Consider the following 13,430-nt stretch of genomic DNA (forward strand, 5'->3'; position numbering starts at 1 on the left):
AGTACAATAAAATTATAACGGAAAAACACTATTGTCCTCTATCTGACCGGACTAAACCCGACTACTATCCGATATGCGCCGAGAAGAATGGCGTACAAACAACGTTCGATACTTGGTGTCATTTCGACTGTGAAAATCGGTGCTATGAGTACACGAGTAAGTCATAACATCATACACAAAAGCCCACTATGAGACTTAGGTGTAGGAGCAACTGCCCCAAAAGATGGGTAAAGCTTATACGAAAGATCATGACATCATGAGACATTTCTATATTAGCTGAAATATCCCATATCGTACTGACCCAAATTGAACAAAATATCAGCCTAGTTTGCTTGGAAGGTAGGACGCTTGACGTAAGCTCTAGGGTTTGGATTAGAATATTAGATGATCCGCGCCCGAGGTGAACTGAACAATCGGGTTTAATTTTGGACAATTTTTCAATACTCTCGGAAATTCAGGACTGAAGTTGACCGTTTCATTTCTATTTATTTCAGAGCAGTATCATATTTTCCTTCACAGAGGATCCTGTATTCCTGAGCCTCATTTTCCAAGTAAGTCTGTTCCCAGTGTAGGATGACTAGGTGGGTACATACTTGACAGAAATAGCCAGTGTTATGTGTTGCCGCAGAAGTCGCCCATCTAGATACGAACCTCGCACAACGTTCTTTAACTTCAATGATCCTTTGAAAACTGCATTAAAATTTGGTTCAATCTCCTACGGACGCTAACTCCAACCAAAATGTATGCCACATTGCATACTTGGGGAAAAAGACAGGCGGTCATAGGATTCTGCTTATTCCCTTCAGTCTATTTATATTTAGGCATGTACCTACCTAGTAGCCACTTAGCCAGCCTAGTTAGCTTGGTTGGTAGCGAGTCTGTCTTGTAAGCGCTAGGCCACGGGTACTATTCTCGCCCGGGGCGGATTTCATCCGGAACGGATAATTTTCGTTCTCGGATCGGCTGGCTTTCTCCTATCCTGTCTTCCTTCTCTCTTCAATTTCGGAACGATAAGACCCTAGCAGTTGCAGTTCCCTCTGTCAAATCTCAAAAATAAAACTACCTAATAGCTATTTTTCCTCTTCTAACTCTGGCTCTCACTTCGTTTGAATTGAATTCGTCAGGATTTTTCTATTACTATCTAGCCTCAACCACTCCTCTGCCCCTACTCGACTTCACCATTCGATCTAATGCAAGGCCATTCAAGCGATTAGAGACTGTCGAGACCAACTACATAGAAGAGAAAAAGAGTCAAGACAAGTGACCAGGAGAACAACAGGTTGAAGGTAACTCAGTCGGATGTAGATTCCTGAAATAAAATGGTCTGTAATAGAAAGGAAAAATCAGTTACTTAAGAGTAGGACAGCCTCTTTAGGGCGTATAGGTAGAGCATTATCATTAGAACCTACGGGTCCTTCGGGGTTGGGTTAGTGTCATTGGCGCCAAGGGTAGGGCAGTCTGAGACTGACATCAAGGGTAGGGCAGTCTGAGACTGACATCAAGAGTAGGGCAGTTTCCCAGGGCCTAGAAGTAGAGCATAAGAAGGGTAGTCTCAATAATAGTTCCGCCATTTCAGGTCTGGTATTACGACATGTTGTTCATGATCGTGAGAGCCTACTTCGAGAATTGGCACTTCTATTACATCCGGGATCATGACATTGAGATTATCTTTCCTGAACGACCTGAAATAACGGATGGTCCTAGTCACAAGTAGAAGTCTTGATCTAATGCAAGGCCATTCAAGCGATTAGAAACTATCGAAAGCAACAAGCTAGAAGAGAAAAAGAGTCGAGAAGTGACCAAAAGAACAACAGGTTGAAGGTAACTCAGTCGGATGTACATCCCTGAAATAAAATGGTCTGTAATAGAAAGGAAAAATCAGTTACTTAAGATATTAGTCTGTTTAATTACGTGATTTTAAGCAACAAAGTAAAAATTTACGAGCTTATTAGTAACTTTTCTGCAGAAATACCTATGTCTAATAATCAGCTCTATATTTATTTATAAGCTAGGTAGGTACCTACTGTGCCCCTGAATCTGATTTGTGCCTATCTTTAGTCAAACACACATAAGATTTCCATCAAATCTATCAATATGTATATTGTGAGTTATTATAATATTGTAAGTAAATCATAGCTCGTGCATGCAATGACTGAACTTCCTTACGAGCAATAACCTTTTTCGTCAGTATTTTTCACGGCCAAGGATCTACTTCGGATTTCCCGATCAGTCTTCTTCTTCCTTAGCATCATGAGAGTTCACATGTCTTTATCTCTGCTCAATATTTTCCGATCAGTCTTCTTCTTCCTTAGCATCATGCGAGTTCACATGTCTTTATCTCTGCTCAATATTTTGCTGTTTGGTAAATGTTTCTTTTGTACATTTCCATTATTATTAATTACCTAGTTTTCAGATTTCTTTGAAATTTATTCGTTTTGACTCTGGCAAAGTGTATTTTAATTAGCAAAAGAATAATAATCTCATCGTTCTTGTAGCAAATCTTTTTCCTTTCTCTAAAACCTTGTTAAAGTGAGCCTGTTGACTATTCAAGCCCTCTATCACTTTAGCCTGATTAGATCTTTTGTGACGTCTCTAAAACTTTCTATTCAGAATTGTGTGTGTGTTTTTATTAACAGGGCATTTAGATACGAGTATAACTGAAGATTTTTTGTTTGTGTCTACTCTAGGTCTCCTGTCTGGGACCGAGGTTCCCAATGGGGATCATCAAACGTCCAAACTGGTTTCAGATAAATCCGGTGCTGGTCAAAGTACGCCACGGGTGGAAATTGTCGAACTTTCAAGCTCATCCGAAAATCCACAAACCAGGTAATCTTCCAATCCTCTTTTTATAGAAGAGAAACTTTTCCGAATTGTCATTTATCCTTACAAGGCTGAATGCACCCACATTGCAACCACAGAGCCAAAAAAGTTTCTTGCTAGTTACTACTCTTGCCAGTGAAATTTAGCTTTAGGCTGTGCTGTTTTTTAAGCGCCAATAAATTCAATTTGATCCGAGTAAAAGGATTTGCGTTTCATATTTTTATCTAACTTTATCAACTTTCTTTATAGATTTCAACGAATTCAGGTTTAATTTAGACTTCCATTGCCTCATATCCCACCTAACCTATCAATGAACTTTTTACGCTCATTTGGTTTTTCGACTCATGGTGTGTTCTATTCTATTTATAACTGATCAGTGTTCAAAATACAACATGCGGATAAAGTGTGCCTTGCAGGAAGTTTAGAGAAGAATCGCATAGTAGGAGTGCTTCTATTTTTAGGAATGACTGACTGAACTGAAAGAAAAAGGTCCTTTTTTTTATCATCGGAAATAGGTAGGTATCTAGTTATCGTTTGGAGGAATTAATTACCTATATTGTATTTAGAGAAATTTAAAATCTGATTGTTGATGTTATTAGTCCTTCAGGAGCTCAGTAGAGGCCTTTTTAAAGCCATTTCTACAGTATACATAGTCTATTTCTGGGTCCTCATGTAACTTGATAGATATAGGTATTGTCTAAAACCGGTGTAAATTACCTACATAATCAGAACCCCATCTCTTGTATTTCCCCCTTAATGAGCCAATGTCCAATACTTTACCCACGGTACACGTTGTACATATTTTCCAATTGGGTCGAGTGGGTTGGAACACATCACATGCTAAAAGGCCTCTCCATTTTTGAAAAAGAATCTCAAAAGTTTACCCAGAAATTAATTCGGAACCCCTACATTACCCATACTAAGCAAAGAAACAAACATATCCTAATAGGGGTAATATTCTTGAAATAAAGGTTTCCGTTCCTGAAAAAGTTAGCAAAATAATTCCTAAGCGTCCATTAGCTACCTACTGGCAATCATGTTGTCCAAGTTAGCTTGCAGGTTAGTACTACTCTTGCCAGTGAACATTTAGCTTTAGGCTGTGTTGTTTTTTAAGCGCCAATAAATTCAATTTGATCCGAGTAAAAGGATTTGCGTTTCATATTTTTATCTAACTTTATCAACTTTCTTCATAGATTTCAACGAATTCAGGTTTAATTTAGACTTCCATTGCCTCATATACCACCTAACCTATCATTGAACTTTTTACGCTCATTTGGTTTTTCGACTCATGGTGTGTTCTATTCTATTTATAACTGATCAGTGTTCAAAATACAACATGCGGATAAAGTGTGCCTTGCAGGAAGTTTAGAGAAGAATCGCATAGTAGGAGTGCTTCTATTTTTAGGAATGACTGACTGAACTGAAAGAAAAAGTTTCTTTTTTTAGCGGAAATAGGTAGGTACCTATCTAGTTATCGTTTGGAGGAATTAATCATATTGTATTTAGAGCAGTTTAAAATCTGATTGTTGATGTTATTAGTTATTAGTCCTTCAGGAGCTCAGTAGAGGCCTTTTTAAGCCATTTACAGTTCACTGTACTTAAACATAGTCTATTTCTGGGTCCTCATGTAACTTGATAGATATACGAGTAGGTATTGTCTAAAACCGGTGTAAATTACATAATCAGAACCCCATCTCTTGTATTTCCCCCTTAATGAGCCAATGTCCAATACTTTACCCACGGTACACGTTGTATATATTTTCGTTATCACATACACTTACACACATGGACATGGACTTGCCTCCCAATGGTTTTTATCTAGCATGGTCAAAAGGTCACATTTCAAAATGAATCAGAAGCAATATTTCTAGTCCCATTCCCCATTCGCCAAGTAGTCAAAGTCAGTAATTAAAACAATCATTTAGAGTGCATGTGTATTCAAAACAATCCATTCGATTTAGCAACAGTGCAAAAAATAATATCGAAGAATTTATAAATAAGTCTTGGAATTGCGTTGTCATTAGAAAAATATCTGTGCTTCGTACCTACGTTTAATGTAATTTTCTTTGAATATATTTTAATTTTTTCAATCGATTTACTACACGTCTAGGTTTTATCCGTTGGTCAAAGTCAGTAATTAAAACAATCATTTAGAGTGCATGTGTATTCAAAACAATCCATTTGATTTAGCAACAGTGCAAAAAAAAAAATATCGAAGAATTTATAAATAAGTCTTGGAATTGCGTGGTCATTAGAAAAATATCCGTGCTTCGTACCTACGTTTAATGTAATTTTCTTTGAATATATTTTAATTTTTTCAATCGATTTACTACACGTCTAGGTTTTATCCGTTTAAGAGTAAACTAATTGTACCTGCAGATAGTGAAAAGGTGAACTTATCCCGTATAAAAGTTTATAATTTTTCAAACTAGTTACAACTATTTATTTCAAACTAACCCAACCCTGTGATTAACTCATCCAGATCAATAAAATTTGTGATGAAAGTGGATGATGCAAGAGCTATCATTGGATTACCTAGAAGGACTTAGAAAAACGGTCAATACTTATACCACCTTAATGACGTCATTTTTAGATCCGTATGAATAAATAAATGTCCAATAACATTAATACTGGGTCCATTCTCTGGTCTATTTCAGAATTGTACCCCCTTCGGATGAGTGTGTGTGTCCATGTGCGGACTATAGTGCCCCTGTATGTGGACAGACGACATACGGGGTCCTCAGAACGTTTCAGTCCGAGTGTCATCTCATCTGTCATAACCAGTGCGGCTTCGATGTGCGTAAGTAGGACCCTGAATGTAGTTAATTCTGTAAAAAAAAGAATCTCCTCTGAGGCTTAGGTGTAGGAGCAACTGCCCCAAAGGATGGGTTAAGCTTATAAGAAATATCATGACATCATGAGACAATTCTATTTTAGCTGAAATATCCTATATCGTACTGACCCAAATTGAACAAAATATTAGCCTGGTTTGCTTGGAAGGTAGGACGCTTGACTAGTAAGCTCTAGGGTTTGGATTAGATGATCCCCGCCCGAGGTGAACTGAACAATCGGGTTTAATTTTGGACAATTTTTCAATACCCTCAGAAATTCAGGACTGAAGTTGACCGTTTCATTTCTATTTATTTCAGAGCAGTATCATATTTTCCTTCACAGAGGATCCTGTATTCCTGAGCCTCATTTTCCAAGTAAGTCTGTTCCCAGTGTAGAAAATGTATGCCACATTGCATACTCGGGGAAAAAGACAGGCGGTCATAGGATTCTGCTTAATTATTCCCTTCAGTATATTTATATTTAGGTAGGTATGTACCTAGTAGCCAGCCCAGTTAGCTTGGTTGGTACGTTGGTAGCGAGTCTGTCTTGTAAGCGCTAGGCCACGGGTACGATTCTCGCCCGGGGCGGATTTCATCCGGAACGGATAATTTTCGTTCTCGGAACGGCTGGCTCTCTCCTATCCTGTCTTCCTTCTCTCTTCAATTTCGGGACGATAAGACCTTAGCAGTTACAGTTCCCTCTGTCAAATCTCAAAAAAAAAAAAACTAGATAGGTAGGTATTTAAGTAGGTACTTGGACCACCTAATAGTTATTTTTCCTCTTCTAACTCTGGTTCTCACTTCGTTTGAATTGAATTCGTCAGGATTTTTCTATTACTATCTAGCCTCAACCACTCCTCTGCCCCTACTCGACTTCACCATTACTGAGCGTCAGGAATTGTGCAAGCTGTGTGCTGACCAGTGCCGTAGCGTGCTTATAGACCCGGTGTGCGCGAGAGGAAGCAGTGGTGACTATTTGGCGTTCAAGTCCCGGTGTCATTTGAGATGCCACAACCAGTGTCATTATCATAACGCGTATGCCCGTAAGTCATAATCATTGTGTGCGCGAGAGGAAGCAGTGGCGACTATTTGGCGTTCAAGTCCCGGTGTCATTTGAGATGCCACAACCAGTGTCATTATCATAACGCGTATGCCCGTAAGTCATAATCATAACATAAGTCATAACCAGAGACCGGCAAATGCCATAGCCCTATACTATTTTGCCATATTTTACCAAAATAATTGCCATATTGCCATGTTTTTTAGCGCCATATTTTGGCAAATGGCGACTATTTGACGTCCAAGTCCCGGTGTCATTTGAGATGCCATAACCAGTGTCATTATCATAACGCGTACACCCGTAAGTCATAACAGATTTCCCTTACAATCAAATACTTATGTGTAAATAAGACCTTGTTTAGACTATAGACGGAGAGAGTAAAGGGACTTTTCAGTCCTATGCTGACAGTATATATAAGGTATAGGTATTCTATTCTATTCTCAAACGAGCTATATTTGTTGCTAATTTTGTCTGTTTTTTAGTGCCATATTTTGGCAAATGGCGACTATTTGACGTCCAAGTCCCGGTGTCATTTGAGATGCCATAGCCAGTGTCATTATCATAACGCGTACACCCGTAAGTCATAACAGATTTCCCTTACAATCAAATACTTTTGTGTAAATAAGACCTTGTTTAGACTATAGACTGCGAGAGTAAAGGGACTTTTCAGTCCTATGCTGACAGTATAAATAAGGTATAGGTATTCTATACTATTCTATTCTATTCCCAAACGACTATTTGTTGTTGCCAATTTTGTCATCACTTAAGGAGTCCATTTATCTACTTATGCGAGTTATGCGTGAAATTTTACTGATTTGCGAATAGAAAAACCATGGCCCTATACTATTTTGCCATATTTTACCAAAATAATTGCCATATTGCCATGTTTTGACAAATGGCGACTATTTGACGTCCAAGTCCCGGTGTCATTTGAGATGCCATAACCAGTGTCATTATCATAACGCGTACAACCGTAAGTCATAACAGATTTCCCTTACAACCAAATACTTATGTGTAAATAAGACCTTGTTTAGACTATAGACTGCGAGAGTAAAGGGACTTTTCAGTCCTATGCTGACAGTATAAATAAGGTATAGGTATTCTATTCTATTCTATTCTCAAACGAGCTATATTTGTTGCTAATTTTGTCATCACTTAAGGAGTCTATTTATCTACTTATGCGAGTTATGCGTGAAATTTTACTGATTTGCGAATAGAAAATTGAAAGACGTCCGATTTCTGATTCCCATTTTTCAGAGTTCTATGAGATACACGAGGGAGATTGCAAATGGATGTGAAGGGAAGAATCGAGTCTATACGGAAATAATTGGAGAAGATGACGAAGATCTTTAATGGGGTCGAGTGGGTTGGAACACATCACATGCTAAAAGGCCTCTCCATTTGTGAAAAAGAATCTCAAAAGTTTACCCAGAAATTAATTCGGAACCCCTACATTACTCATACTAAGCAAAGAAACAAACATATCCTAATAGGGGTAATATTCTTGAAATAAAGGTTTCCGTTCCTGAAAAAGTTAGCAAAATAATGGAGAAGATGACGAAGAATGGGGTCGAGTGGGTTGGAACACATCACATGCTAAAAGGCCTCTCCATTTGTGAAAAAGGATCTCGAAAGTTTACCCAGAAATTAATTCGGAACCCCTACATTACCCATGCTAAGCAAAGAAACAAACATATCCTAATAGGGGTAATATTCTTGAAACAAAGGTTTCCGTTCCTGAAAAAGTTAGCAAAATAATTCCTAAGCGTCCATTAGCTACCTACTGGCAATAATGTTGTCCAAGTTAGCTTGCTAGTTAGTACTACTCTTGCCAGTGAACATTTAGCTCTAGGCTGTGTTGTTTTTTAAGCGCCAATAAATTCAATTTGATCCGAGTAAAAGGATTTGCGTTTCATATTTTTATCTAACTTTATCAAGGAAATATAAATACAATACGAGTATTTTTGAATTCGCACCAATAACAATATTTCAGTAAGGCTGAGTGCACCCCAAACTCCCAGCAGAGAGCCAAAAAACTTCTACCCCGCCGGGAATCGAACCCGGTTCCTCCGGTGTGCAAGCCTCGTGTGATTCCTACTTAGGCCACCACCAATAACAATGTCATCTCCATTACAGGACCGTCTAACAGCGTACCTACCCCAATCGTTCCCATCACAAACAACCGGCGTTTCTCAATGTTGAATGATTGGTTATAGCACTCACACACTCGTGATTCTGGATTATAGTTATTCTCAACACATGTGCCTACCTAGGTATACTTAGATTAGATGCCTACCGTTTCAAGTTCCTACACATAGGTCTAGGGTCGGGTGATGTAATACATTATACTCGTGTACTTTCACAGGCATACTTTTCAGTCCCTCCTAGAACTAAGGTCGAGTTTTACCATTGTGGATTGTCTCAGGATTGAGTTCAATCCGAGGTTGACCTGGGTATTAAGTATAGGGAAATCTTCATTTCATCCTAATCCCGAGTTGGTATAACCCCCAGCATAAGTATTTTCAAACAAAACTGATTTCCCATGTCTGTCTGCTTTCAGTGTACGCCTACGTCAAAGAAGGATATTGCTGACAGCTGATCAAAACTGAGACATCGTCCACCTTAGATGACTGTATTACTAAGGAGAAGACGTGAAAAGCCTGTTCAAATTGAAGATCAATTTGTGGAACCCATGATAAACAAGGTCAAAATGATTCAATATTTTCTTGAAGATTTTGATTTTTTCAAGCTGTCGATGGTATTGTTTTGGTGACAATATTTCCCGTGGGCATTGTACAGTAAATGAAGTCAAGTAGCCATAGCCATTCATAAATATTAGACAAGAAAAGCTGTTGTTAGATTTCCTAACCTCGATAAGGACACGGACTACCAAGACTTTTTTTTACAAACTGGTATAAAGTATATTACATAAATAGGTACTTTGGCAAATTGCATCAGATAAAGTACCTATAAGTATACATTATATGGGACAGAGAAAAATAACAACTTAACTTACATACATTGGACCAGGTAGGTATTGTTTCGTTAACGCTCAGATTGTCTGTCACTCAGAACTGGGTCTGTCAGACGGTCTAAGAGTGGCGGCCAAAATGGTAACTTCGTAACTTGAGATTGCCTCTAGTGATTTTGTTTTGAGAAAAGCGTGCAAGATCTAGGACCTAGAAAATACCTGGTATTTTCCACGATCAACTCAGACTTAAGGTTAGATGTAGTTTTCAGATAACTGTACATTTGTAATATAAATATATTTCTATACCTGTAAGAAAATGATTATTCACGCAATTAAATCTCGACTGGGTATTTTCCACGATCTACTCAGACTTAAGGTTAGAAGTAGTTTTCAGATAACTGTACATTTGTATTATAAATATATTTCTATACCTGTAAGAAAATGATTATTCACGCAATTAAATCTCGACTGTTTTTAGTTGCGTAGGTAATGTAGGTACCTCAGTAAATACGTTAGGCGAGTCACGCACTATCAAGTAGACCTGACAGGCGGACCTGATCAGGTGTACCTATCAGGTCTAACTGATGGTGAGTGGCTGGTCTTACAGGTGCGTTGCTATTGTTTTTTATTCAGGCAGTAAAGTATTCATCATACAAAGGGAAACCTATCCACTACTCTCCACAAAAAATGGAGAATTCTTCCGATAACAAGATAAGCAAGAGCATTTCAAGACTTGGTCTCATGGTTCAATAGGAACGCCATCTTGGAGACCACATTTCATATTGGCAGGGGGATATGTAGGACTTCACCATAGTCGTAGACTCATGACGCTGGTAGAAAACTTTACATCAGAAGCATGATTGTGAAGCTAATCGTAGTCCAACTCAAGACGTGACGTGAGACGTTCATTTGACATCAAAATACCTATTTTCCAAATGCGACGTGCGAAATTGTCTTCAGGAATTTTGACTCTATTCAATTTGATACCGTTCGGTCTGATTCTAGTAGAAACTCACATGATGCCAATATTTCGGAGTTTACATCGTTGACGCTGGATACGAAATAGCATCAGGGAGAATTAGGCTTATAACTCTTATAAGTAGCGAAGGTTATCATGATAGGTAGATAGGTAATAGTAAAGTGACTGTTCAATTCCAAATTCTAGAAGCTCCTCTCCAAACTTCAAAGTCATTCTTCACAATGACGGAAACTTAAACCGAGTAGGTACAGAGCATCTTGTAACAGCTCAGTAACTTCATTACTGAGTAGGTATCTAGTATTCTAGTATTTACGCTACTCGACAATAAAGTTAGAGGTAGGTACCTATCTCCTATATACCTACATAGAAATGCTCAAATAAATTAATTTTGAAACTATACAGGGTGGCCCAACTGTTATTCACTCGGGGTTCTTGTCCGACACTTTTTGATCTTTCGAAGAAAGAACATATTTTGAACCACCTGGTATTTATTTGCTACGTAGAGGTCATTAGAGATTTTCACCTTGGGAAATCCTCACCATTTGCAATACATATCCATCTACATAAGTAGCTGCTGTACTTAATTTGGAATTGTTGAAGTTTTATGCATGTTAACTTCCTCAAAGATTTTCCCTGTAGTAAACTCTAGAGCCAATTTATTCGCAGTTTAGATACCATGGTACCCTGGAAACTTAAACCGAGTAGGTACAGAGCATCTTGTAACAGCTCAGTAACTTCATTACTGAGTAGGTATCTAGTACCTATTCTAGTATTTACCCTACTCGACAATAAAGTTAGAGGTAGGTACCTATCTCCTCTATACCTACATAGAAATACTCAAATAAATTAATTTTGAAACTCTACAGGGTGGCCCAACTGTTATTCAGTCGGGGTTCTTCTCCGACACTTTTTGATCTTTCGAAGAAAGAACATTTGAACCACCTGGTAATAATTTGCTACGTAGAGGTCATTAGAGATTTCCACCTTGGGAAATCCTCACCATTTGCAATTGCAATACATATCCATCTACATAAGTTATTAGCTGCTGTACTTAATTTGAAATTGTTGAAGTTTTATGCATGTTAACTTCCTCAAAGATTTTCCCTGTAGTAGACTCTAGAGCCAATTTATTCGCAGTTTAGATACCATGGTACCCATATATTTATTTACATAAGGTTCCTACGTTTTATTTGCCAGCAAAAAAGTATCTAATTAAATTGCTGATGTTAGACACCAACAAAGGAAATGCCCAATCATGATCGCTACGAACGACCACAATAATCTCTTATAAGTAGCGAAGTTAATCATGAGAGGTAGATAGGTAATAGTGAAGTGACTGTTCAATTTCAAATTCTAGAAGCTCCTCTCCAAACTTCAAAGTCATTCTTCACAATGACGGAAACTTAAACCAAGTAGGTACAGAGCATCTGGTAACAGCTCAGTAACTTCATTACTGAGTAGGTATCTAGTATTTACCCTACTCGACAATAAAGTTAGAGGTAGGTACCTATCTCCTATATACCTACATAAAAATACTCAAATAAATTAATTTTGAAACTATACAGGGTGGCCCAACTGTTATTCACTCGAGGTTCTTCTCCGACGCTTTTTGATCTTTCGAAGAAAAAACATTTGAACCACCTGGTATTACGTAGAGGTCATTAGAGATTTCCACCTTGGGAAATCCTCACCATTTGCAATACATATCCATCTACATAAGTTATTAGCTGCTGTACTTAATTTGGAATTGTTAAAGTTTTATGCATGTTAACTTCCTCAAAGATTTTCCCTGTAGTAGACTCTAGAGCCAATTTATTCGCAGTTTACATACCATGGTACCCATATATTTATTTACATAAGGTTCCTACGTTTTATTTGTCAGCAAAAAAGTATCTAATTAAATTGCTGATGTTAGACACCAACAAAGGAAATGCCCAATCATGATCGCTACGAACGACCACAATAATGTATTCAGGGTTTACAAAGATCCAGATACTTGTACTACGAGTTTTTAGAAGGTAGGAGCGATTTTTCTTCCCTAAGTGTGATCCGTTTCATTTCCCCAAATTTAATAATAGTATTTTATTCTTAAAGAAAGCATCCTCCTAATTAGGCTGTAGGAAAGTGTACTGCCATGATTTGATTTTTCCTGAAGTTCGAATGTTTATGAGTTTGTGTTATGAGTAGTTTCCAGGTTGTGCCACCTATTACATTTTTCATTTGATTTCGATCTTTTTATGGCAAGACAAACTGGGCCCTAAGTGTGATCCGTTTTATTTCCCCAAATATAATAATAGTATTTTATTCTTAAAGAAAGCATCCTCCTAATTAGGCTGTAGGAAAGTGTACTCCCATGATTTGATTTTTCAGTTGTTTATTTTGAACCACGCGTAAATGTTTGATTTGGTGTCTAGGTATTTGTTCAACTTGCTGATTGCTTATCGTTGAAAGAGACTTACTTACCTATAAATAATTAGACAGCAAAAGCAGAACGATCCATAAGGGGAATATTGCTTTATGGATGGTTCTTTCCTGCTTCATGCTGTCCAATTTACCTTAAATTTACATCATTGCTTATCGTTGAAAGAGACTTACTTACCTATAAATAATTAGACAGCAAAAGCAGAAGGATTCATAAGGGGAATATTGCTTTATGGATGGTTCTTTCCTACTTCATGCTGTCCAATTTGCCTTAAATTTACATAAATATTCAATAGTTCGATGAATCTCACATTCGCCGGAGACAGAAAAAAGATTCCACAAGATCTT

At 37.8% G+C, this 13,430-nt stretch overlaps 1 long non-coding RNA gene across 2 annotated transcripts; it reads left to right on the forward strand.

Moving 5' to 3' along the window:
- Positions 1 to 26: 26 nt before the first annotated feature.
- On the forward strand, positions 27 to 1,188 carry LOC103524917. 2 transcript variants are annotated; one of them, XR_542131.2, is made up of 3 exons: positions 27 to 156; positions 495 to 551; positions 1,125 to 1,188. It is a non-coding gene; the product is annotated as an uncharacterized LOC103524917 (long non-coding RNA). The 2 variants fall into 2 exon arrangements; XR_542130.2 differs by having other exon boundaries at positions 1,146 to 1,165.
- The last annotated feature ends 12,242 nt before the right edge of the window (positions 1,189 to 13,430 follow it).

Source organism: Diaphorina citri, unplaced genomic scaffold (assembly GCF_000475195.1).
Source record: "Diaphorina citri unplaced genomic scaffold, Diaci psyllid genome assembly version 1.1 scaffold127, whole genome shotgun sequence".
Taxonomy (NCBI): domain Eukaryota; kingdom Metazoa; phylum Arthropoda; class Insecta; order Hemiptera; family Psyllidae; genus Diaphorina; species Diaphorina citri.